Below are 25,096 nucleotides of genomic sequence, written 5' to 3'. Positions count from 1 at the left end.
ATCACTCAGTTGTGCCTCTCTGCTTTTGAGCCAGCTGCTCCCATGCATGTAAGGTCCTGAACTCCCTGCCTTTCCATGGCTTGCTCCTATTCACCTTTCAGCCCATGTGCCATCTTCTCTAGAAACCAACCCAAATTTTCTCATCTAGAAAAGGCGACCTCCACAAGTGTTCCAGTAGTACTTGTGCATGTCTCTAGGATGGCAGCTGTCACACTCACACCGCACTGTAATCACAGAGAAGTTCCAAGGGACCACGTTTTATCCAGAGCGTAACAAATACCCTGGTATGTAGGGCGCCTGGGTGGCTCAGTAGGTTGAGTGTCTGGCTTCGGCTCAGGTCATGATCTCGCAGTCTGTGAGTTCGAGCCCGATGTCGGGCTCTGTGCTGACAGCTTGGAGCCTGGAGCCTGTTTCTCATTCTGTGTCTCCCTCTCTCTCTGCCCCTCTGCCTCTCATGCTCGCCCTCTCTCTCTCTCTCTCTCTCTATCTCAAAAATAAATAAACACTAAAAATTAAAAAAAAAAAGATCACATTATGAAGGGACAAAGGATGAATGGAGCAATAAAAGTTTGCATTTATAGTATATTTGTTTTTCTAGTTATTAGACATTGATAACTCTTGAATTTTCCATTTTGTTTTTTTTTTAATTTTTTTGATATTTATTGTTGAGAGAGAGAATGCGTGTGAGTGGGGGAGGGGCAGGGAGAAAGGGAGATACAGAATTCAAAGTGGGCTCCAGGCTCCAAGCTGTCAGCACAGAGCCTCACACGAGGCTCAGACTCACGAACTATGAGATCATGACCTGAGCTGTAGTTAGATGCTACCGCTGAGCCACCCAGGTGCCCCCTGAATTTTCCATTTTGAAAGGATCTTAATGATCAGGAATTATTTCTTCCCTTTCTACCATTTTGAGAAAACAACATAGATTTAAGAACCAAGCTGAACTAAAAGAAAGTTTACACAAGCTAAGAACTGAAGAATGCTCTTTTCATGGCTACCACAGCCATGGCTCCTGGTCCCAAGAAGCATCTCAAGTGTGCAGCAGTTCTAAAGCAGTGGATGCTAATAATTTGACCAGTGTGTTTGTTGCTCATCCATCTTCCAGGCCCCATGAGCTGAGAGAAGGTCTTCTCCTCATCATTCTCCAAGGAACACACTTAAGTATGCTCTGACAGGAGAGGAAATAAAGAAGATCTGCACGCAGCAGTCCAATAAGGTTGATGGCAAAGTCCAAACTGATACAACCTACCTTACTGGCTTAATAGATGTCATGGGCATTGACAAGACTGAAGAGAATTCCTATCTCATCTGTGACACCAAGGGTCCTTTGCTATTCATTATATTACACCTTAGGAAGCCAAGTACAAGTTGTGTGAAGTAAGAAAGGTCTTTCTGGGCACAAAAGAAATCCCTCATCTGGTGACCCATGATGCTCACACCAACTGTCCCCCTGATTCCTCACCAAAGTAAATGAAACCATTCAGATTGATTTGGAGACTGGACAGATTACTGATTGCATCAAGTTTGACACTGGTGACCTGTATATAGTGATCAGAGGTGCTAACATGTAAAGAATTGGTGTGACCACCGATGAAGAGAGACATCCTACATCCTTGTTCTTTCGGCGTTGTTCCCGTGAAAGACGCCAGAGGCAACAGCTTTGCCTCTCAACTCTCCAACAGTTTCATTATTGGCAAAGGCAACAAAACATGGATTTCTCTTGCCTGAGGAAAAGGACATTGCTGAAGGACAGACAAGACACTGGCAGTCAAACAGAACAGTAGGTGAAATGATCTCTAGTGATGTGACCTGAAGGGTCTTTGTACTTAATTTAAGATAAGATGGCACAAATAGACCCATAAATACGGAGAACAAACTGATGTTTGGCAAAGGGGAGAGGTTGGGGGGGTGGGCAAAATGGATGAAATAGAGTGAAAGACACAGGCTTTCAGTTATGGAATGAGTAAGTCATTGGGATAAAAGGCACAGCATAAGGAACACAGTCAATGGCACTGTAATGGTGACAGATTGTGGCTACACTTGTGATAGGCATAGCATAACATAGATGTTGTTGAATTACTATGTTACATACTTGAAACAAATGTCACATTATGGGTCAACCATATTTCAATTTTTTAAAAAGATAATATGGTGGGGCACCTGGGTGGCTCAGTTGCTTAAATGCCTGACTCTTGATTTCAGCTCAGATCATGATCTCACAGTTCGTGGGATCAAGCCCCGCAGTGCAGAGACTGCTTGGGATTCTCTCTCTCCCTCTCTCTCTGCCTCTCCCCTGCTTGTGCTCTCTTTCTCTATCAGAATAAACAAACATGAAAAAGAAGTTTTTTAATAAAAATAAAAATAAAAAAAAGATAGGGGTGCCTGGGTGGTTCAGTCAGTTAAGTACCCGACTCTTGATTTCAGTTCAGTTCATGATCTCACAGTTCATGAGCCTGAGTCCCACAAGTTCATGAGCTTGTGCACTCACAGCACAGAGCTTCCTTGGGAATTCTCCCTCTCCTTCTCTCTGCCCCTCTTTGGCTCATACTCTCGCTCTCAAAAATAAATAAGCATTTTAAAAAAAGATATTACGGCACAATTAGAATAAAAAAACAAAGAATTGAAGAATGCCATTTCAGAACTAAGTATTAGTTCTGAAACCATTTCAGAACTAAGTATTAATGAATTACACAGGCATCATTCGAATGGTCCTGTGATCCCCTGCATGACACACAGGTCACCTATTGGCCAACACAAAACCTAAAATAAAAATACCAACTCTAGTTCGTGACCAGTGAGCTGCCTCCAGTTATCCCATAGATATTGGTAATTTTCAGGATAAAATCATTTTAAATTAACTTGAATACAAAGGAATTAACATAAAATTCTTAGCAGTTTTGGAAAAAGTATGTTATTAACTTGAACCAGTAATAGGGTTTACAAATCCTTCTCATATTTAAAAGCGTCCGACTTCAGCTCAGGCCATGATCTCACAGCTCTTGAGTTCGATCGAGCCCCACATCGGCTCTCCACTCTCAGCGCAGAGCCCACTTCGGATCCTCTGTCTCCCATTCTCTCTCTTTCTCTCAAAGATAAATAAAGATTTTAAAATTTAAAATAATCTGCTTGCAGGATTTGTGACTTTCCACTTGTTTTCTTGTATTCCTCCAAAGGCACTGAGAGTTCAGAGACTCCAATATTTAATTCTAGTGTGAATAAACCCAGCTCCAGTCCAGAACTTGCACTTTGTGACATCTTCCACCCAGGCTCCGAGGGATAAAAGCACTGTTTAAAATCAGCCTTCTGAGGCACCTGGGTGGCTCAGTCGGTTAAACGTCAACTTCGGCTCAGGTCATAATCTCACAGTTCATGGGTTCAAGCCCCACGTCATGCTCTGTGCTGACAGCTGGGAGCCTGGAGCCTGCTTCGTATTCTATGTCTCCCTCTCTGTGCTCCTCACTGCTCATTTTCTCTCTCTCCCTCTCTCTCAAAAAATAAACATTAAAATCAGCCTTCTATGTAGAAAAAAAAACCTGGAGTGTGATGAAGTGCAACACTCTTTCTACCCTTAAACTACATCCCTCTCTACCCCTGCCATTACTGCCCAGTGTCTATAACTGCTTCAACAAACAGAAACACAAAATAAGAGGGACTAAGGCCTCAGATGTTACAGAGATCATCCACTGACTTAAACTCATACAGCCTACTATGTTTCCCTTTTTTGCCTTCTTAGCCTGGAAGCTCAGAGGCCAATTTATTACTCAGTCATAAAACTGTTCTACTCTCTGCTTCAGTTAGAAGCTTCATTCCGTCCACTGTATTTTATAAACTACACGTTACTACCCCGCCAAATTCATATCTTGAAGCCCAAACCCCCTAGTGTGGTTATATTTGGAGATGGGAGCCTCTTAGGAATTAAAGTTAAGTTAGGTCATTAAGGTGGGGCCCTGATTCAACAGGATTAGTGTCCTTACAGGAAGAGTCACCAGAGAACTAGTGAACTCTCTTTCTCTTTCCCCTTTCCCTCCTCTCGGCCCTCCCTGCACACACATTAAGGAAAGGCCATGTGAGGGCATAGCAAGAAGGCAGCCAAAAGGAGAGCTCTCACCAGAAACCAAACAAGCTAGAACCTTGATCTTGGGACTTCCAGCTTCCAGAACTGTGAGAAAACACACTTCTGTTGTTTAAGCCATCCAGTCAACAATATTTTGCTATGGCAGCCCCGGCTATTACACATATGATTCTCTCTTTGTCTGACTCTTCACTGCTCACCTGGCAACTAGCCCCTGAGCTCCAGTCGCTGTAAACTCTGCTGTGCTACATCTCACATCGTCCACCCACCAGGCACACAAACTTGGAAAAAAATACTTCATAAGCTGAATCAAATCAAGAAAGGTAATAACTCAGCACAATAATTTGGGGGCTATACTCAATCTATACTTGGAACCTAAAAGAAATTTTTTAATGTTTACTTATTTTTGTGAGAGAGAGAGAACACACCCAAGCAGGGAGATGCAGAGAGAGAGGGAGACACAGAATCCTAAGCAGGCTGCAGGCTCTGAGCTGTCAGCACAGAGACCGACGTGGGGCTCGAACTCTCAAACCATGAGATCGTGACCTGAGCTGAAGTCGGACACTTAACTGACTGAGCCACCCAGGCGCCCCATACTTACAACCTTAATTCAACCTTGTCTGTTGCTTTTAAAGAGTATCCTCCATAATTTTATAAAAAGCAATGATAACTTTTTTCCTTCAGATACTCTGCTGTCCAGTTTTGTAAGTGCTGTTTCTATAAAAGTGGCAAAATTAATAACTATACTGCTGTGGCTTGATTTCATGGGACGGTGTATCCTTACCGAACACTGAAACAAGCCCACTTCTACCCCATTTGCTTTGTTTTCATGTTTTCCTCTTTTTTCTAATCTGTACTATCATCCACAACCCAGCCCCCCTCCTCCATTCTCAGGACTGTCCCTCCTACCATGCTGGCAACAAACAAGCTCGGTATTGCCTATTTCTTTGCTGTCATTCAGCTCAGAGAGAAAACTCTTTTCTTCGCGTAAGACATACTCCAGATAGCTATCTTATAAGCCTTCCAAACTGTAAGATCTTCTAGAAGTATAGATGTTTAGAGCTACAGAAAAGCTGATATTGTCCAATGAATAGTTTTTGTGTCAAGAAAAAAAAATCATGGATTAAGATAACAGAGTTTTGGGCCGCCTGGGTGGCTCAGTCAGTTAAGCATCTGACTTTGGCTCAGGTCATGATCTCACGGTTTATGAGTTCTAGCTCCGCATAAGGCTCTGTGGTGACAGCGTGGAGCCTGCTTAAGATTCTGTGTCTCTCCTTCTCCCTCTCTCTGCCCCTCCCCCCACGAGCACTCTCTCTAAAAATAAGTAAATAAACTTTAAAAAAATGTTAAGGTATATATATATATATATATATATTATATATATATATATATAATAACAGTGTCCACTACAGCTCACATGCTTAAAACTTTCCTTAAAAATTTTCCTCGTGGGGTGCCTGAGTGGTTCAGTCAGTTAAGCATCCAACTCTTGACTTAACAGCTCAGCTCATGATCTCACAGTTCACGGGATCAAACCCCACATCAGGCTCTGCACTGACCAAGCATGGCCTTGCTTGGGTTTCTCCCTCCCTCTTTCTCTGCCTCTCTCTCAAAATAAATAAATAAATAAACATTTTTAAAAATTCTCCTTGTGGGCCAAAATATTCTGAATTTTCACTGAATGAAAATCATATAGCTAAGACTATTTTAGATAAATCCAATTTGACTTTTTTTAGGTACAGAATTCAAGAAATGACACATTTATTTTTTGAAAACTGTATTTGGTCATTTTGACAAAAACAACTGAAAAGTGGTTGAGTCTTGTGAATTCCTGTGTGAACTGACTTCAGTGAGAGATAATGTTAGGAAAAATAATAAACTAAAGTTACCTGTGATTCAAAAGTACTTTATGAGTGACTACGAAAAGGTCTTCAATATCTCCTGGACAAGCACATCAACATTAGCCTTTGGGGCATTTAGAAACTGAATAGATTTAAATATCTCAAGATACAACAGGGTCCAAGTATAGAATGACCATTTCCACTGAGTTGTCCAGCATGGATACATGATTACAGTGCCTCTATACATGGTTCTGGAAAAGACCATTGGTCAGGAAAGCAAGCACCAGTTCCCACTTCTTTGAGAATTAAAGTACTTAGTGTTTTCTTGAAATGCCCAAAGAGAGCTTAGCAGACCTGACATTCAAGATGTTGCATGGCCGCCCCAATATGACCTTTCCACTTTTCTATCATAGACTCTATTCTCAAGTCTAATTAAACTCCTTCTTGACAACACTATCTAATGTTTTCCACCCCACTTATGCTTTATATTATGTTGCTTTGTCTTCTTGATAATACTTATCACTATCTGAAGTTATCTAATTGATTTTTTACTGTCTATCCTCTTGCCTCTCAGAATGAAAGCCTCATAAGAGCAAAGATTTTGCCCTGTTTGGTGCTGTATCTCCGGGGTCTAGAATAGTGTTTGACGCAAAGGAGTTATTCTCTCTCTCTCCCTCTCTCTCCCTCTCCCTCTCTCTCCCCCCTCTCTTCCCCCCCCCCCCTCTCTATATATATACACACATAAAAGGAATGAATTAATGAAACCATTCCCAGAAACATCCAAGCTTCACTGTGTCTGTGCCTTGGAATATAAAGTTTCCTCCATCTAGAAGGCCTGTCCTCTCCTTCTATACATCTTAACAGTCCAGCTGAAATTTTGTGGCACCTAGGCACATGTTAGAGTTGCCAGTATGCATGCTTCAGCCCCCTCCACAGAGTGGAAGCTACTTACAGGATCAGCCTTTGATAGTTTCTTTTCAAATACAGACACACCAACTAATCTTTGATGAAGCAGGAAAGAATATCCAGTGGAATAAAGACAGTCTCTTCAACAAACGGTGCTAGGAAAACTAGATAGTGACATGCAGAAAAAAAAAAACCTGGACCACTTTCTTACACCAGACACAAAAATAAACCCAAAATGGATGAAAGACCTAAATGTAAGACAGGAAGCCATAAAAATCCTAAAGGAGAAAGCAGGCAAAAACATCTTTGGCCTCAGCCACAACAACTTCTTACTCAACACATCTCCAGAGGCAAGGGAAACATAGCAAAAATGAACTATTGGCTCCCAAAAAACAAGAGTCCAGGGCCAGATGGCTTTCCAGGGAAGTTCTACCAAACATTTAAGGAAGAGTTAACACCTATTCTCTTGAAGCTGTTCCAAAAAATAGAAATGGAAGGAAAACTTCCAGACTCCTTCTATGAAGCCAGCATTACCTTGATTCCAAAACCAGACAGAGACCCCACTAAAAAGGAGAACTACAGACCAATTTCCCTGATGAACATGGATGCAAAAATCCTCAACAAGATATCAGCCAACCAGATCCAACAATACATTAAAAAATTATTCAACACGACCAAGTGGGATTTATACCGGGATGGAGGGCTGGTTCAATAGCCACAAAACAATTAACGTGATTCATCACATCAATAAAAGAAAGGACAAGAATCACATGATCCTCTCAATAGATGTAGAGAAAGCATTTGACAAAATACATCATCCTTTCTTGACAAAAACCCTCAAGAAAGTAGGGATAGAAGAATCATACCTCGAGATCATAAAAGTCATATATGAAAGACCCAATGCTAATATCATCCTCAATGGGGAAAAACTGAGAGCTTTCCCCCTAAGGTCAGGAACAAGACAGAGATGTCCACTCTCGCCATTGTTATTGAACATAGTATGTATGGGAAGTCTTAGCTTCAGCCATCAGACAACACAAAGAAATAAAAGGCATCCAAATCGGCCAGGAGGAGGTCAAACTTCCACTCTTCACAGATGACAAGACACTATATATGGAAAACACAAAAGATTCAACAAAAAAATGCTAGAACTGATCCATGAATTCAGCAAAGTTGCAAGATATAAAATCAATGCAGAAATCGGTTGCATTCCTATACACCAAATGAAGCAACAGAAAGAGAAATCAAGGAATCAATCCCATTTACAACTGAACCAAAAACCATAAAATACCTGGGAATAAATCTAACCAAAGAGGTAAAAAATCTATACACTGAAAGCTATAGAAAGCTTATGAAAAAAATTGAAGAAGACACAAATAAAAGGAAAAAGATTCCATGCTCCTGGATAGGAAGAACAAATATTGTTAAAATGTCGATACTACCCAAAGCAATCTACATATTCAATGCAATCCCTATCAAAATAACACCAGCATTCTTCACAGAGCTAGAACAAACAATCCTAAAACATGTATGGAACCAGAAAAGACCCCGAATATCCAAAGCAATCTTGAAAAAGAAAGCCAAAGCAGAAGGCATCACAATCCCGGACTTCAAGCTGTATTACAAAGCTGTAATCATCAAGACAGTATGGTACTGGCACAAAAACAGACATTCAGATCAATGGAACAGAACAGAGAACCCAGAAATGGACCCACAAACATATGGCCAACTGATCTTTGACAAAGCAGGAAAGAGTATCCAACGGAATAAAGACAGTCTCTTCAGCAAGTGGTGCTGCGAAAACTGGACAGCGACATGCAGAAAAATGAACCTGGATCACTTTCTTACACCACACACAAAAATAAACTCAAAATGGATGAAAGACCTAAATGTAAGACAGGAAACCATCAAAATCTTCGAAGGGAAAGCAGGCAAAAACCTCTTTGACCTTGGCCGCAGCAACTTCTTACTCAACACATCTCCGGACACAAGGGAAACAAAAACAAAAATGAACTATTGGGACCTCATCAAGGTAAAAAGCTGTTGCACAGCAAAGGAAACAATAGCATAACTAAAAGGCAACTGACAGAATGGGAGAAGATATTTGCAAACAACATATCAGATAAAGGGTTAGTATCCAAAATCTATAGATTTTGGACTTATCAAACTCAACACCCAAAAAACAAATAATCCAGTGAAGAAATGGGCAAAAGACGTGAATAGACACTTCTCCAAAGAAGACATCCAGATGGCCAACAGACACATGAAAAAATGCTCCACATCACTCATCATCAGGGAAATACAAATCAAAACCACAGTGAGATACCACCTGACACCTGTCAGAATGGCTAACACTAACAACTCAGGCAACAACAGATGTTGGCAAGGATGCAGAGAAAGAGGATCTCTTTTCCACTGCTGGTGGGAATGCAAACAGATGCAGCCACTCTGGAAAACAGTATGGAGTTTCCTCAAAAAGTTTAAAAATAGAAGTACCCTACAACGAGCAATTGCACTACTAGGTATTTATCCAAGGGACACAGGTGTGCCGTTTCGAAGGGCACATGCACTCCAATGTGTATAGCAGCACTATCCACAATAGCCAAAGTATGGAAAGAGCCCAAATGTCCATCAATGGATGAATGGATAAAGAAGATGTGGTATATATATATACATATATACATATATATATATATGTATATATGTATATATATATATATATTCATTCATTCAATGGAGTATTACTCAGCAATCAAAAAGAATGAAATCTTGGGGCGCCTGCGTGGCTCAGTTGGTTAAGCATCTGACTTCAACTCGGGTCACAGTCTCGAGGTTCATGAGTTCAAGCCCTGCATCAAGCTCTGTGCTGACAGCATGGAGCCTGGAGCCTACTTCAGATTCTGTCTCCATCTCTCTGCCCCTCCCCTGCTCATGGTCTGTCTCTTTCAAATGTAAATTAAAACAACAAAATTTTTAAAAACATCAGAATGAAATCTTGCCATTTACAATTACATGGATGGAACTAGAGGGCATTATTATGCTAACCAAAATTTGTCAGAGAAAGACAAATATCACGTGACTTCACTCATATGAGGAATTTAAGACACAAAACATGAACGTAAGGGAAGGGAAGCAAAAATAATATAAAAACAGGGAGGGGAACAAAACATAAGAGACGCTTAAATATGGAGAACAAACGGAGGGTAATTAGAGGGGGTTGTGGGAGGGGGATGGGCTAAATGGGTAAGGGGCATTAAGGAATCTACTCCTGAAATCATTGTTGCTATGCTAATTAACTTGGATGTAAATTTTTAAATTAATTAATTAATTAATTTTAAAAAAACACAGACACACAAATGTGCGCACGCACACACACACACACACACACACACACACACACACACACACACACACACAGGCACAGTGATACTTATTCATTACCGTAATGAATGGGACTAAGGCACCATTCAAGTTCTTAATGTGATTTCACCTTAGCTAAAAATTTAACAAGTGGACCTATCATTTGGTTAGTGCTGTGAAATGGCAAGAGAAATATATCAATTACTGGTGTTCAATACACTCATAAACAGCCAGAAAGGCAAAACTCTGGTGCAAATTCAGATCATTAGTTAATAAACTTGGATTTATTTTGTCATATTGAGCTGTCCTATTGAGCTATTGAGTTGTCCTCTGCCTGGTTTCTGGGACACAGTCAGGACTCCCTATGGCCTTCTGACAGGAGTTTAGAAAAAGAAAAGGAAAGAAGACAAGACAGAACCTTCCCAAGCCTACATAAATCTGAATGGGCCTCCTGTCCTTAGGTTTATGTCATGCTGACCTCTTTGCTGCCCTCGTGGAGGAATCTGGCCTGAACGGGTTAGCTGAGATTTAGGAAGACAGAAGGAGAAATGCTTTTGTTCATCCCTTGAACTGATGGGCCTTAGTACCAGGTGAGTCATTCTAGTCCTACTCATTTTTCAGCCACCAAATTCCCCTTTCTCATCCCTCCCCCTGAGGGCACTCAGTCTCTAACAGCCCATTCAGTAATACGTTCTTCAACTATACTCTAAACAAGAATTCTCATGGCACGTAATGATGCTGAGTCCTCTGACCATAAAAATTATCAATGTTTAATCCCATGCTTTTTTTTCTCTGTACTACCTCTATGCTCCTTCGTGGCCTTATACCACAGAAGAATGTCCTTCTTATTATTTCAACCTGCTCTTCAGTATCTCTTGCTGGATCTAGAGGTGAATGAAATCTGTGGAGGATAGCACAGCTGCTATGTTTATTTGGTTTTGTTTTTCTACCAGTGTGAATGGTGGGGTACAAATTGGTGATTTCCAAGGTTCATTTTTTCATACCTAGGTGTGATACCCCAAAGGGTATCATAAAATTCTTAAGACTAAACTAATTTGGACTAATCTTAAAATTTCTGAAATAAATACTGGGCAAAAGGATTCCCTGACGCAAAGCATAGCAGAAGTTGTTGTGGGGGCTCCTGGGTGGCTCAGTCGGTTAAGCAGCCAACTTCAGCTCAGGTCATGACCTCATGGCTTGTGAGTTCAAGCTACATGTCAGGCTCTGTGCTGACAGTTCAGAGCCTGGAGCCTGCTTTGGATTCTGTGTCTCTGTCTCTCTCTGCCCCTCACCCACTCACGCTCTGTCTCTCTCTCCTTCAAAAATAAATAAACATTGAAAAGAATTTTTTTTTAAAGTTATGTCTCCAGATTAGGAACTATTGTGTTCAGAAACAGACCTAGTGCATTTTGTGAATACTGTCCAGTTACTTACAAAGTTTAAATGTTTTGTGATGATAAATAAATTGTTGTTGCATGCAAACTCTTTGAATTTTAAAATATTCACCGTTCTTTAAGCCCTTAGAATTGGAAACCTGACATGTATGGGAAGGTTACACAGACAACTGTTAGTAATTGCAACAAGCATTACTTCCAGGTTGGCTTGCTAACAACAGAAAATAGCTGTAGTCAGCCACAAACAGGTATGCAAGGAAGGAAATGAACAAATGTCAATTATGCGCCCCCCATGGTCAAAATAGATAGATGCATGTTTGCTGACACTAATCCATTCCACTGATGCTCGTGAGAGTCAGATGGGAGTATGGCTTGTTCACAAGGCTGTCTTCAAAAATAGTCTACAACACCCTACACAAACCGGGGCATAAATCCGAAACAAGAGGAAGAGAAGGTAAAGGTTCATCACGCAGTTTCAATCCCAAATGCAGGTGCACAGAGCTGGAAAGTATTTTACTCAGTACCAGTGAATGCAACACAAATAACATTCATACTTCTTTACTCATAATATTTAGAACTTATTACTTAGTATTTATTTAGTACTTACTATGTGCCAGGAACTGTCCGAAGTCCTTTAACATATTAGTAATAGAAACCTCACAGCAGGTAATTAGCAGTAGGCTTTTACTGGTTTTAACACCATGCAAATGAAGAAACAGACACAAAGAGAACAGGCAACTTGCCCCAAATCATACATATAGTAAGTGGGTAGGCAATGGAGCTAGGATTCAAAGCCAGGGATTTATGGCTCTGGAATCCATACTATTAACCACTATACTACCTGCCTAATGGGTACACAACATGTTTATAAACTCTACTGAAAGATATCTTGAAGTTACAAAACATTCAAGAAGCACCGCACAAGAAGAAGGAAAATGATGCCCCTCCAAGGAGCTGTGTTGCCACAAACAACTACAAAGAGACAACAGACCAACCTGATCAGTATAGGTGGGTGTTACCAAAATGGGTACAATACCTGCATCATCACTAAAGGAAGACATTCAACAACTGCTAAAATAGGAAGCCATTAAAAACCATACAGAAAATATTGAGGTGCCTGGGTAGCTCAGTTGATTGAGCATCTGACTTTCCCTCAGGTCATAAGCTCATGGTTCATGAGTTTGAGCCCCATGTCAGGCTCTATGCTCACAGCGTGAAGCCTGCCTCGGATTCTCTGTCTTTCTCTCTCTGACCCTCCTCCACTCACACACTTTCTCAAAAATAAATCAACATAAATAAAAAAAAAAAATACTGGGGCGCCTGGGTGGCTCAGTCGGTTGAGCGTCTGACTTCAGCTCAGGTCATGGTCTCACGGTCTGTGAGTTCGAGCCCCATGTCGGGCTCTGTGCTGACAGCTCAGAGCCTGGAGCCTGCTTCAGATTCTGTGTCTCCCTCTCTCTCTGACCCTCCCCCATTCATGCTCTGTCTCTCTCTGTCTCAAAAATAAACATTAAAAAAAAATTTTTTTTTAATACAGAAAATACTGTGCATCTGTTGTGAACAAATCAAATTCCTAAGAAATAAGGTAAATACTGTAGTGTGGCTTTTCCTCAATAATATTTAAGGGAGAGTAAGATATACCCTTCTTGGCATATCAGCTACAAACAGGTATGCAAGGAAGGAAATGAATGAATATCAATTATGGCAATGAGGCATCACTGAACTAATGTCACAACAATCATGAAGGCATCGGCGGGGGGTGGGGTTGAGGGGGGCAGGAGGGAGGGTGAAGAAGCATCATCACTCCTTCCAAGTTACTCATCTCTTCAGATTAATGGACAGCACAAAACTCTTTCAGACAATGTGAGGAGCTGTAAGCAGTGAAGATCAGATTAGACCTCCATTACTAGTTGTTTCCTTTGTTTGACCAGCATCATCATTTCTTCTTTCTTCTTATGGCATTAACATATGTGGTGATGATACACGGTTTTATAAGACAGGCACTCCACCTGAGCCACGTGTGCCCAGTTGAGGCACCTGCACATGCCTGGATTGGTGAATCCTACCATATATTAGCATTGACTTGATAGAAACAACCAAAATTACCGAAATTACTTCAAGGAGCCAGTTCTAGGGGATTATGACTTAAAAACTAATGCTTTGGGCCTAAGAGAAATTCAAAATTATGGATATTATTAAATAAGTTCAACTATTTCAGCAAAAGGAAATGTCACAGCATCATTATAGTTCACAATGAAAATAATAATGCCCAAGTGCCCATGTGATCCTCCAAGGTTATTCATGAAAGGAATTGTTTGCCTTCTGAGATATAGGCTTGATATTACAGTCACTGAGATGATCACATGAAATACACCATTTCTAATCTATTCAATTCTTAGTAAATCATTTGGACAATCATGGAGCCTTAACTAAAAATCTTGTTTCATTAATGTTGATTTATTTTTATAAAAGAAAATACAAAATTAAAAATTAAATTAAACCTGCAAATGGAAAGTAAATGTGAAAACCATAGTTAATCATCTAGAAGCAATATTAAGACACTTGAAGTAAGCAGAACATGTAATCATATCTTCAAATAACACCTTTGTTAATAGCACATGAGTTGCTAGTGAAAATTACATGTAAGCCCTCTTATTTTTGAAAACTTTTTTTTATTTTGAGAGAGAGAAAAAGTGGGGGAGGGGTAGAGAGAAAGGGGGACAGAGGATCTGAAGCAGGCTCTGTGCTGACAGCAGAGAGCCTGATGTGGGGCTCGAACTCACAAACTGTGAGATAATGACCTGAATCAAAGTCACATGCTTAACCAACTGAGCCACCCAGGTGCCCCAAGCCTTCTTATTTTTAACAAATCCATACACCTGAACCTTCAGCAACACAGTGTTCACACATTTCCTACCTTGTTATGCCAGTGATTACACAAACTAATACAAATACAAAACAGTAAGTATTTTATTATTAAAATCCACTAAGACAATACACCATCATTCTGACATTTGTTTCTTTATAAAAGTAATTAAAAAGTAATACTAGTGCTGAATTATGTGATACTACAATTAAGACACCTGGGATATCACATTCAGATAAAACTGCCCAAGCTAAAAATGTTAGGTTATAAAACCTGAGAAAATAAAAGTATTCATTTGTTCATTTGTTCATTCATTCATCCATTCAACTAACAATAATATTAAGTACCCATAAAACAGTATAACATATGTTGTACTACCCATTTTTGGTAAGTATTAATACATTTATTGAACATTTTATTCATATAGTCTATTATGAGTTCAATAAACATTGTTCTTAGATACACTTTTTTTAATATTTATTTTGAGAAGGAAGAGTGCACATGAGTGGAGGAGGGGCATAGAAAGAGGGAGAGAGAGAGAATCCCAAGTAGGCTCCACGCTATCAGCAGAGAGCCTGACGTGGGGCTCGAACCCACGAACCATGAGATCATGACATGAGCCAAATTTAAGAGTAGGATGCTTAACCAACTGAGCCACCCAAGTTCCCCTGTTCTTAAATATAGTTAATGAACTCTGTGATGAAACTCTTGAGAAAATCTCATAGTTTTCTCAAAATGTTTTTCCTGAGACCAACTTTTTTTTAATGTTTATTTATTACTGAAAGACAGAGAGAGTCAGAGCATGAGCAGGGGAAGGGCAGAGGGAGACACAGAATCTGAAGCAGGCTCCAGGATCTGAGCTGTCAGCACAGAGCCCGACATGGGGCTCGAACTCACAAACCACGAGATCATGACCTGAGCTGAAGTTGGATGCCTGAAGTTGGCGACTGAGCCACCCAGGCGCCCCCTGAGACCAATTTTTATTTGAGGAAAATACACATTAAAAAATTGGGGACCAGCCACAGCAACTTCTTATGCAACATGTCTCTGAACACAAGGGAAACAAAAGCAAAAATGAACTACTGGGACCTCATCAAAATAAAAAGCTGTTGCACAATGAAGGAAACAATCAGCAAAACTAAAAGGCAACCGACAGAATGGGAGAAGATAGTTGCAAACAGCATATCAGATAAAGGGTTAGTATCCAAAATCTATAAAGAACTTATCAAAGAACTCAATACCCAAAACAACAAATAATCCAGTGAAAAAATGGGCAAAAGACATGAATAGACACTTCTCCAAAGAAGACATCCAGATGGCCAACCAACACATGAAAAAATGCTCCATATCACTCATCATCAGGGAAATACACATCAAAACCACAATGAGATACCACCTCACACCTGTCAGAATGGCTAACATTAACAACTCAGGCAACAACAGATGTTGGCAAGGATGCGAAGAAAGAGGGTCTCTTTTGCACTGCTGGTGGGAATGCAAACTTATGCAGCCACTCTGGAAAAGGGTGCAGAGGTTCCTCAAAAAGTTTAAAAATAGAAGTACCCTAAAACCCAGCAATTGCACTACTAGGTATTTATCCAAGGGATACAGGTATGCTGTTTTGAAGGGGCACATGCACCCCAATGTGTATAGCAGCACTATCCACAATAGCCAAAGTATGGAACGAGCCCAAATGTCCATCGATGGATGAATGGATAAAGAAGATGTGGTATGTATATGCAATGGAGTATTACTCAGCAATCAAAAAGAATGAAATCTTGCCATTTGCAGCTACATGGAACTAGAGGGTATTATGTTAAGCAAAATTAGAGAAAGACAACTATCATATGACTCCACTCATATGAGGACTTTAAGATACACAACAGATGAACATGAGGGAAGGGAAACAAAAATAATACAAAAACAGGGAGGGGGACAAAACACAAGAGACTCTTAAATATGGAGAACAAACAGAGGGTTACTGGAGGGGTTGTGGGACAGGGGATGGGCTAAATGGGTAAGGGACATTAAGGAATCTACTCCTGAAATCACTGTTGCACCATATGCTAACTAACTTGGATGTAAATTTAAAAAATAACTTAAAACAAAAACTTACTCCCAAATGTTTCAAAGGAAAAAACTGCAGTATGTACTTGAATCTTTTCTACATAAGATTTCTTTTTCAAAAGATTTTTTTAATACTGAAAAAAGATAAAAAGGCTAGAAACTGCATCCTTTGAGACTTTTTTTGGCTTCCACTGCAGGATTAAGCCTTAAATCTGAGCTTTCCTGCTTGGCCTTCCACTTGATAAACCCTTTTCCACTTTAGAGTCTTTACACTCGCACTCTGTCTGCCAGAAATGCCTTACCCTGAATGTGCCCATGGCTTTGCTCCCCACTGCACTCCTGTCTCTGCCCAAATATCCTCTCCTCTGGCAGTACACGCCCCCATCACTCTGCACCCTTTCCCTGATGCAATAGACTGTTATGCAAATCTGCTTTGGATCCTTGTGACTGAAATAACAAGAAGACGTTCATGTGTAATAGACCCAGCGTTAGGATGGCTCCATGACACGGATCCTGAAATAAACAGCAGCATTACTCATCCTCGCACGTCAATAAAGATTGTTTCCAGACATAAGGACGTTTACTGACTTGGAAACTATTTGAGCCTTAATATTAAAGAGTATTACTTTCATTAGAAATTTCTTGGAGGTCTGATGACATTTGCTGATTGGATTTGAAAGTCAAGTAAAATGAGATGGCCCCTCTCAGGCACTAAATATATATGTGGCTTTTAAAGTTAGACAGACCTGGCTCAAATCTCAGGTCTTCAACTAACTGGCTGTGTGAGCCTACACCTGAAACTACTCTCATTAAAAGCACCAAAACCTCCAAAAATCCAACAGACACATTCCAGATCTTATGTGACTGGAACACTCTGAATCATTTGGTGTGGATGATAATTCCTTTTTTTTTTTTTTCCAGGAATTTTGCTTTCTTTCTACATTTTTGGCTGTTCCTTCTCAAACTCTTCCTTTTTGTCTTCCAAATATTGATGTTTCTCAGAGTTCTGAACTAGGCTCTCTTTTCTCCTTTCCTCAGAGTTCTGAACTAGGCACTCTTTTCCCCTCACTCCATTCTTTCTTGGCACTATCACTCTCTCCCACGGTCAGACTCCCACTATGGCATACAATTGTCTCCCAAGGTCCAGATCCAGGTATACAACAGTCTACTCAATATCACCCACCATATACATTTCCCAGAGACACTTCAAATGGATCATGTCCAAGCAGGAACTTGGCACTTCCTTCACACCCAGCCTATATTCTCCTCTTCCTTCTGCTAATGAAAGCACCGTGACCCAACCAGTCACACATTTCATAAACCTGCATCACCCTTAACTCCACTCTCACTTTCCCCCTTCCCTTCTCTGATCAGTCACCAAATCTTGTCACAGCTACTTCCTATATGTCTCTCAAATCTGTCCATGCCCCTTATTCTCCACTGTCATTACCCTAGTTCAGGAGAAAAAATCATCTCTGTATGGATCGACCGCCTCTAGAGAATACAGGCTTAAATAGGTAGCATTGCCATGAGAAATAGTTCATGAACAACTTCGGGTATTTGGAGTAAATTAATATCCTACTCTAGTGATCTCTGACTCTCAGGGAAGGTGAAGGTCATATCCTTTTTTCCTGGGAATCAGAAACTATGCCCCTGGCGGTTGTTTCATTAATTAACAATAAAGCAGAAAATATAAGCATTTAATATTTGGGGGCTTTGACTGACTTTGCTATCTGAGTGATCCTATACAAGCCCAGAAAAAAATCTAGCCAATTTGATTCTACGTGGTCCAAAGTTGGTTAAATTGAGAACATTAACAGTTAAGATTTAATAAAGAGGGACGCCTGGGTAGTTCAGTCAGTTAAGCGTCTGACTCTTAATTCTGGCTCAGGTCATGATTTCATGATTCATAAGATCGAGCACAGAGTCTGCTTGGGATTCTCTCTCTCCCTCTCTCTGCTTCTCCCCAGCTCACTCTTTCTCACAAAATAAATAAACTTTTTTAATATTTAATAAAAGATTTAGGAACAAACACATTTATAATAATATACTATTACTAGTTAATTATTGTACCTTCATGTTAATAAAAATGTAATGCCTATACCTTTTATGAACAACCTGAAAGCATCAAAATGACAATTTACAAATACCCTACTAGATTTAAAGTGTATTGTTTTAGAAAAAGTTGCTACTTAAGTAGTTAAATGGTTACTACTCTTACAACTTAATAAAAAAGCCCACTTAAAAATAGGCAGAGGAAAAAAATAGGCAAAAGATTTGAATAGGCATTTCCCCAACAAAGACATATAAATGGCCAATAAGTCCATGAAAATATGTTCAACACCATTAGTTATTGGAGAAATACAGATCAAAACCACGCTGAGATACCACTTCGGGCCTACTAGGGTGGCAATCACCAAATAAATAGACAATAACAAGTGCTGGTGAAGATGTAGAGAAATTGGAGCCTTCATATATTGCTGGTAGGAATGTTAAATGGTACAGCTGCTTTGGAAAACAGGTCAGCATTTCTTCAAAATACTACCATATGAAGGGTGCCTGGGTAGCGTCGGACTTCGGCTCAGGTCATGGTCTCACGGCTCATGGGTTCGAGCCCCGCATCAGGTTCCGCACTGACAGTGCAGAGCCTGCTTGGGACCCCCTCCCTCTCTCTCTGCCCCTCCCTGCTCTTGTGCACACGCGCACTCTCTCGCTCTCTCTCTCAAAAGATACACATTTAAAAAATACATATATATTACCATATGAAATAGTGCTATACCAGCAATTTCACTTCTAGGTATATACACAAGAGAAATTAAAACAGATGTGTATGGGGCGCCTGGGTGGCTCAGTTGGTTGGGCGTCCGACTTCAGTTCAGGTCACGATCTCACGGTTCGTGAGTTCGAGCCCCGCGTCAGGCTCTGGGCTGATGGCTGAGCCTAGAGCCTGCTTCCGATTCTGTGTCTCCTTCTCTCTCTGCCCCTCCCCCATTCATGCTCTGTCTCTGTCTCAAAAATAAATAAACATTAAAAGAAAATTAAAAAAAAAACCAGATGTGTATGCAGAAAATCTGTACACCAATGTTCACAGCAGCCTTACTCATAATAGCTAAGAAAAGGAACAACCCAAATGTCTATCAACTGATGAAGAAATAAAATGTGGTAAATCCATACAATGGAATATTATTCAGGCAATCAAACAGAATGGATTATTAGAGCATGCCATAACATGCATGAGCCTTGAAAACATTACGCTCAGTGAAAGAAACCAGATGCAGGTCAGTCTAACTCTAAAACCCATGTATATAGTGCCTGGGGGAACCTCTCATTTTACTTGACTTTTCAAATTCAATCAGCAAATGTCATGGGACCTCCAAGAGATTTTTAATAAAAGTAATATTCTTTAATATTAAGTTGTAAATAGTTTCCAAACCAGTAAGTCCCATTACATCTGGAAACAGACTATTTATTGATGTGTGAGAATGAACAATACTGCAATCTGTTCGGGATCCGTGTCATGGAGCCGTGTTACACATGGACTCCTTTGTGTGACACAAGGGTCCCAAGCAGATTCACATAAATTTATTTTCCTAAAAATGACACACCAAATGTATTTACAACATAATATAAAATAAAAAAAAACACCTTTTCAGATAATTTAAATAAATAACTATAACAATCTCCCTGATTTTGTAAAACTCACTCTATTTCTAAATATACATTTGCTGAATTTCTGTAACCCTTAAGTTATAAAGAGATTTCAAGCAGAAGTTTTTGAAGGTTCATTAAATGACATGCCTTTGTAGATTTATTTTTAAAAATTATTCAGTGCCTGGAAATTCAGATATGATGCTATTGACTCCTTTACTCACCACAATAGACAAGTGTTCAGCTCATTTATTCTCAGAACAAAGCCTATCTTTGACACGTCTTATTATGTCACATTTCATTATATTGTAAGAAACAATTTTTATGTTAGAAAAGTAAAATACTTCCCAGACTTTCCAATGACCTTAAAACAAAAACAAAAACAAAAACATCTAGGGGCACCTGGGTGGCTCAGTCAGTTGACCTTCCAACTTCGGCTCGGGTCATGATCTCACGGGTTCGTAAGTTTGGCCCCCACGTCAGGCTCCTTGCTGTCAGCACAGAGCCCGCTTCAGATCCTCTGTCCCCCTCCCTCTTTGTCCCTCTCCCTCTCGTGCTCTCTCTCTCTCAAAAATAAATAAAACATCTTAAAAAACAAAAACAAAATCATGGCTAAGTCAGTATTTTGGAACTTGTGCTCTTTTACATCAGAATCTGATCCATAACTGGAGATGCCAGGACAGCCCACAAATGCTATCTAGGAATATATAACATTCCTGAGGCCAAGACTAAATGCTTCTAGTAAATCTAGTCGCTATATACCATGATTTTTTAAAGGTAAAATACACTCAGAGTGTCATTTAGGATGTCAAGTTCACATTTCCCCACTGTACCTCTGACATAAGATCAGAGTCACTCTTTCGATGCATTTTACTTCAAAAAATATTTATTGATCATCTGCACACCTACACCTCTTTTCTTCACCTCCTACCTAATGAGCAAAGAGAAAAAGAAGTCCCTTAACACCAATCCACAGCTCGTGACTCCACAGACTAAGGTTGAAAGCCCGAGAGTACAGATTCTTGAGAAAGATTAATCAAATTTCTTCTTACTACAAAAGTTAGACACCCAACCCAAATTAACCTAAACTTAACAATTTTTTTGAAGAATAAATTGGCTTATGTACCAAAAGCCTAGAAGCAGAACTAGTTTTAGGCATGATTTGACCTGAAAGTCCAAATGATGTAATTAAGCTTCTTTCCTATCTACCTTTTCATTCTGCTTCCCTCCACAAACTGGTCTTCCCTTCTAACCAGTCTTCTTCCCTGCGATTGGGAAAAATGGCCACTGACAACCCCAAACTCACAATATCCTAGTACCATTACAGCAAAGGAAAGAAACAGGCACAAAAGTCTTCTGGCACAAGAGTCCCAATTTGGTTTATGAGTTTGGCTAACATACACACAGTTCATGAGTCTGAGCCCCACATTAGGCTCTCTGTGGTCTGCACAGAGCCCACTTCAGATCCTCTGACCCTCCCCCCACTTGCATGTGCAAGTGCGTGCTCTCTCTCTCTTTCTCTCTCTCTCAAAAATAAATTTATTTTGGGGGGCCCCTGGGTGGCTCAGTTGGTTGAATGTCCGACTTCGGCTTAGGTCATGATCTCATGGTTGGAGGGTTCAAGCCCCATGTCAGGCTCTCTGCTGACAGCTCACAGCGTTGTTGTTTTTTTTTTAATGTTTACTTATTTGAAGAGAGAGAGAGAGAGAGAGAGAGAGAGAACACGAACAAGGAAGAGAGAGGGAGACACAGAATCCAAAGCAGGCTCCAGGCTCTGAGCTGTCAGCACAGAGCCCGACACGGGGCTCGAACCCACGAACCCTGATATCATGACCTGAATCAGAGTCAGACGCTCAATTGACTGAGCCACCCAGGCACCCCTCTCAAAAATAAATTTAAAAAATATTTTTTTAAAGAATAAGACAACAATATCTGCTCATCACTTCTATTCAACACTGTATTGAAAGTCCTAGACAGCACAACAAAATGCTTTTGTTACACTGTAAGGAAAGAGTTGTGGCTTTTGGACTGATGTGCCACTGCCCGTTATTTTGATATCCTACAGTCTTGAATCTGTCGACTCACCCATCTGATCCACATTACAGATTAGGGAAGTTATTCATTAAAACAATTTTCAGTGAGATGAGCTGGGATTACTTTGGAAGCACATATGATCCTATGTCCTTATCTAGAAGGAGGAGAAAGGGGTGCCTGGGTGGCTCAGTTGGTTGAGCGTCCGACTTCAGCTCAGGTCACGATCTCGTGGTCTATGAGTTCGAGCCCCGCATTGGGCTCCGGGCTGATGGCTCAGAGCCTGGAGCCTACTTCCGATTCTGTGTCTCCCTCTCTCTCTGCCCCTCCCCTGTTCATGCTCTGTCTCTCTCTGTCTCAAAAATAAATAAATGTTAAAAAAAAAAATTAGAAGGAGGAGAAAAAATAATGCTTCCAAGAACAGACTGACTTTACTGCATCACTCTAATTTGCCTGCAATTGTCTCTTTTTTATGAAGCATATTCACATCATTGCCTTTGGTTATCAGTGACAAATAATGACTGTTTCAATTCTCCTTTTTTTTTTATTTTTTATTTTTTAAAATTTACATCCAAATTAGTTAGCATACAGTGCAACAATGATTTCAGGAGTAGATTCCTTAGTGCCCTTTACCCATTTAGCCCATCCCCCCTCCCACCACCCCTCCCGTAACCCTCAGTTTGTTTGCCATATTTATGAGTCTCTTGTGTTTTGTCCCCCTCCCTATTTTTATATTATTTTTGTTTCCCTTCCCTTATGTTCACCTCAATTCTATTTCTCCTTCTCAACCTTTTTCAAGACTCAAATCTTCACTCTATTTGTAAAGTAACAGTTCATTATCAAAAACTGTCTTGCTCTTTATTTTAAAACGCTGTCTGCATTTTATAACAAATTTATGTATGGCTATGTTTACTGCTGCTTGTTGTGAACATAAAGCTTATGGTATAGCACGTAAACTTTATGTTACTACATTCAAAGCAATTGCTTGTTAACAACCACATCAGTTATTTGGTGATTGGGAAGATGTTTTAAGCATTTTACATCCTAATATGGTAGTTTGTTATGTGTGTGTAAACGATGGCCCCAAATATGTCACACATAGATGAATAATGTTGTGCAGTATGGTCTTAACATTCAACAGATACACATAGATGGAGATAGAGAGAGGGACATAGACATAGATAGAGACCCAGAGATGGATGAGTGGATGGACAGAGATAGAGACACAGAGATACAGATGGAGACACAGAGGAAGAGACAGGCAGAAACAGAGAGATGTCCTGGGCACTGTGCCCTTGAACCTTGAGCAAGCCAGCAGACGCCTGGCACTGTCGAACTGTCCCACAAACACTGAGGTAAACTCCAAGAGCCCCTCTGCGCCAACTTCTTATGTGCCCCAGGAGGAACTTTCCTTTTTGCTGATGTTATATTGCGCCCAGCGATCCTCATCTGCTTCAGTGCCCTGGCACAGCACGTGGGGCGCTCCTGTCAGTGGTTGAGATGGTCCTTGCTTTCTTCTTCGTCATCTACATATGTGACCTGCACGTCAAGAGGCAGTTTATCAACTAGCCCTGAAGTGTTTTCTTCATGCTGTGAATCTTCATGCTGTGAACCACTACCTGATCATGTCCACTGTTGTCCCTGTTAAACAAGGAAACCCCTCCAGAATTGTTTCCAGGGTAACCTAATCACCAAGGGCCTCTTTGGCCATGATGCCCTATTCCACCTTTCTCTTATGACAAAAAGACATACAGTAGCCTCCACAGCCTCTGCAGATGACGAACAGGCCAATGCCCCTCACTTCTCTGCAGTCTCCAAGTAACCCCTCCTTCCAGAATAACTCTCTCCAGTGTCAACAATATGCCAACTGCCAGCCCTTTATTCAGCTACAAGTGCCTTGACTGGGATAACTGTACACACCCTCCTGGTCACAGCCACCTGTAGGCCACCTTCTGCAGCACCCAAAGGAAGATGCCAGTTCTAACCGGTTCGTGCCCCACCTAAGCCACAAAGTGAAGGGAGAGGGTGTCTCGTATTTTAGACTCTAAATCCCAGGCTGTGACTGACTCCAAATAACCTCCTCTGTGTAAGGAGTGGCTCTGGGGAAGGATAAATAAAAATTAAACAGATGGTTGGAAACAGGATAATAAATAATCTTTTGATGTAAAAAAAAATAAAGGCATTCTGTCAGAAGAAAATTTAATCAGGAAGACATTCATTAAGGTATGTCTGATAAACCATTGGAACTACACCAAAATAAAAAGCTTTTGCACAGCAAAAGAAATCATGAACGAAACAAAACGACAACCTACTGAATGGGAGAAGATACTTACAAATGATACATCCAATAAGCACAAAATATATATTGGGGCGCCTGGGTGGTTTAGTCAGTTAAACGTCTACCTCCTGACTTCAGCTCAGGTCATAATCTCATGGTTCGTGGGTTCGAGCCCCGTGTCGGGCTCTGTGCTGACAGCTCAGAGCCTGGAGCCTGCTTCGGATTCTGTGTCTCCCTCTCCCTCTCCCTCTCTCTGCCCTTCCCCTACTCGTGCTCTGTCTCTCTCTCTCAAAATAAATAAACATTAAAAAAAAATTTTAAACCTACAATGAGATATCACCCTATACCTGTCAGAATAGCTAGAATCAAAAAGACAAGATTTAGTAAGTGTGGGTGAGGATGTGGAGAAAAGGAAACCCACATGCACTGCTGGTGGAAATGTAAATTGGGTGGGGCAGCCACTGCAGAAAACAGTATGGAGGTTCCTCAAAAACTTAAAAACAGAAATATCATATGATCCATACTACTACGTATTTACCCAAAGAAAACAAAAACAGTAATTTGAAAAGATATATGTATGCCTGTGTTTACTGCAGCAATATTCACAATAGCCAAGATATGGAAGCAACCCAA

At 40.4% G+C, this 25,096-nt stretch overlaps 1 pseudogene; it reads left to right on the top strand.

Moving 5' to 3' along the window:
- The first annotated feature begins 1,005 nt into the window (after nucleotides 1–1,005).
- On the top strand, nucleotides 1,006–1,746 carry LOC132686933 (small ribosomal subunit protein eS4, X isoform-like; annotated as a pseudogene).
- The last annotated feature ends 23,350 nt before the right edge of the window (nucleotides 1,747–25,096 follow it).

The sequence above is a fragment of the Panthera onca genome, chromosome F1, assembly GCF_046562875.1.
Source record: "Panthera onca isolate mPanOnc1 chromosome F1, mPanOnc1 haplotype 2, whole genome shotgun sequence".
NCBI lineage: Eukaryota > Metazoa > Chordata > Mammalia > Carnivora > Felidae > Panthera > Panthera onca.
This window is presented reverse-complemented; position numbering and strand designations above follow the sequence as displayed.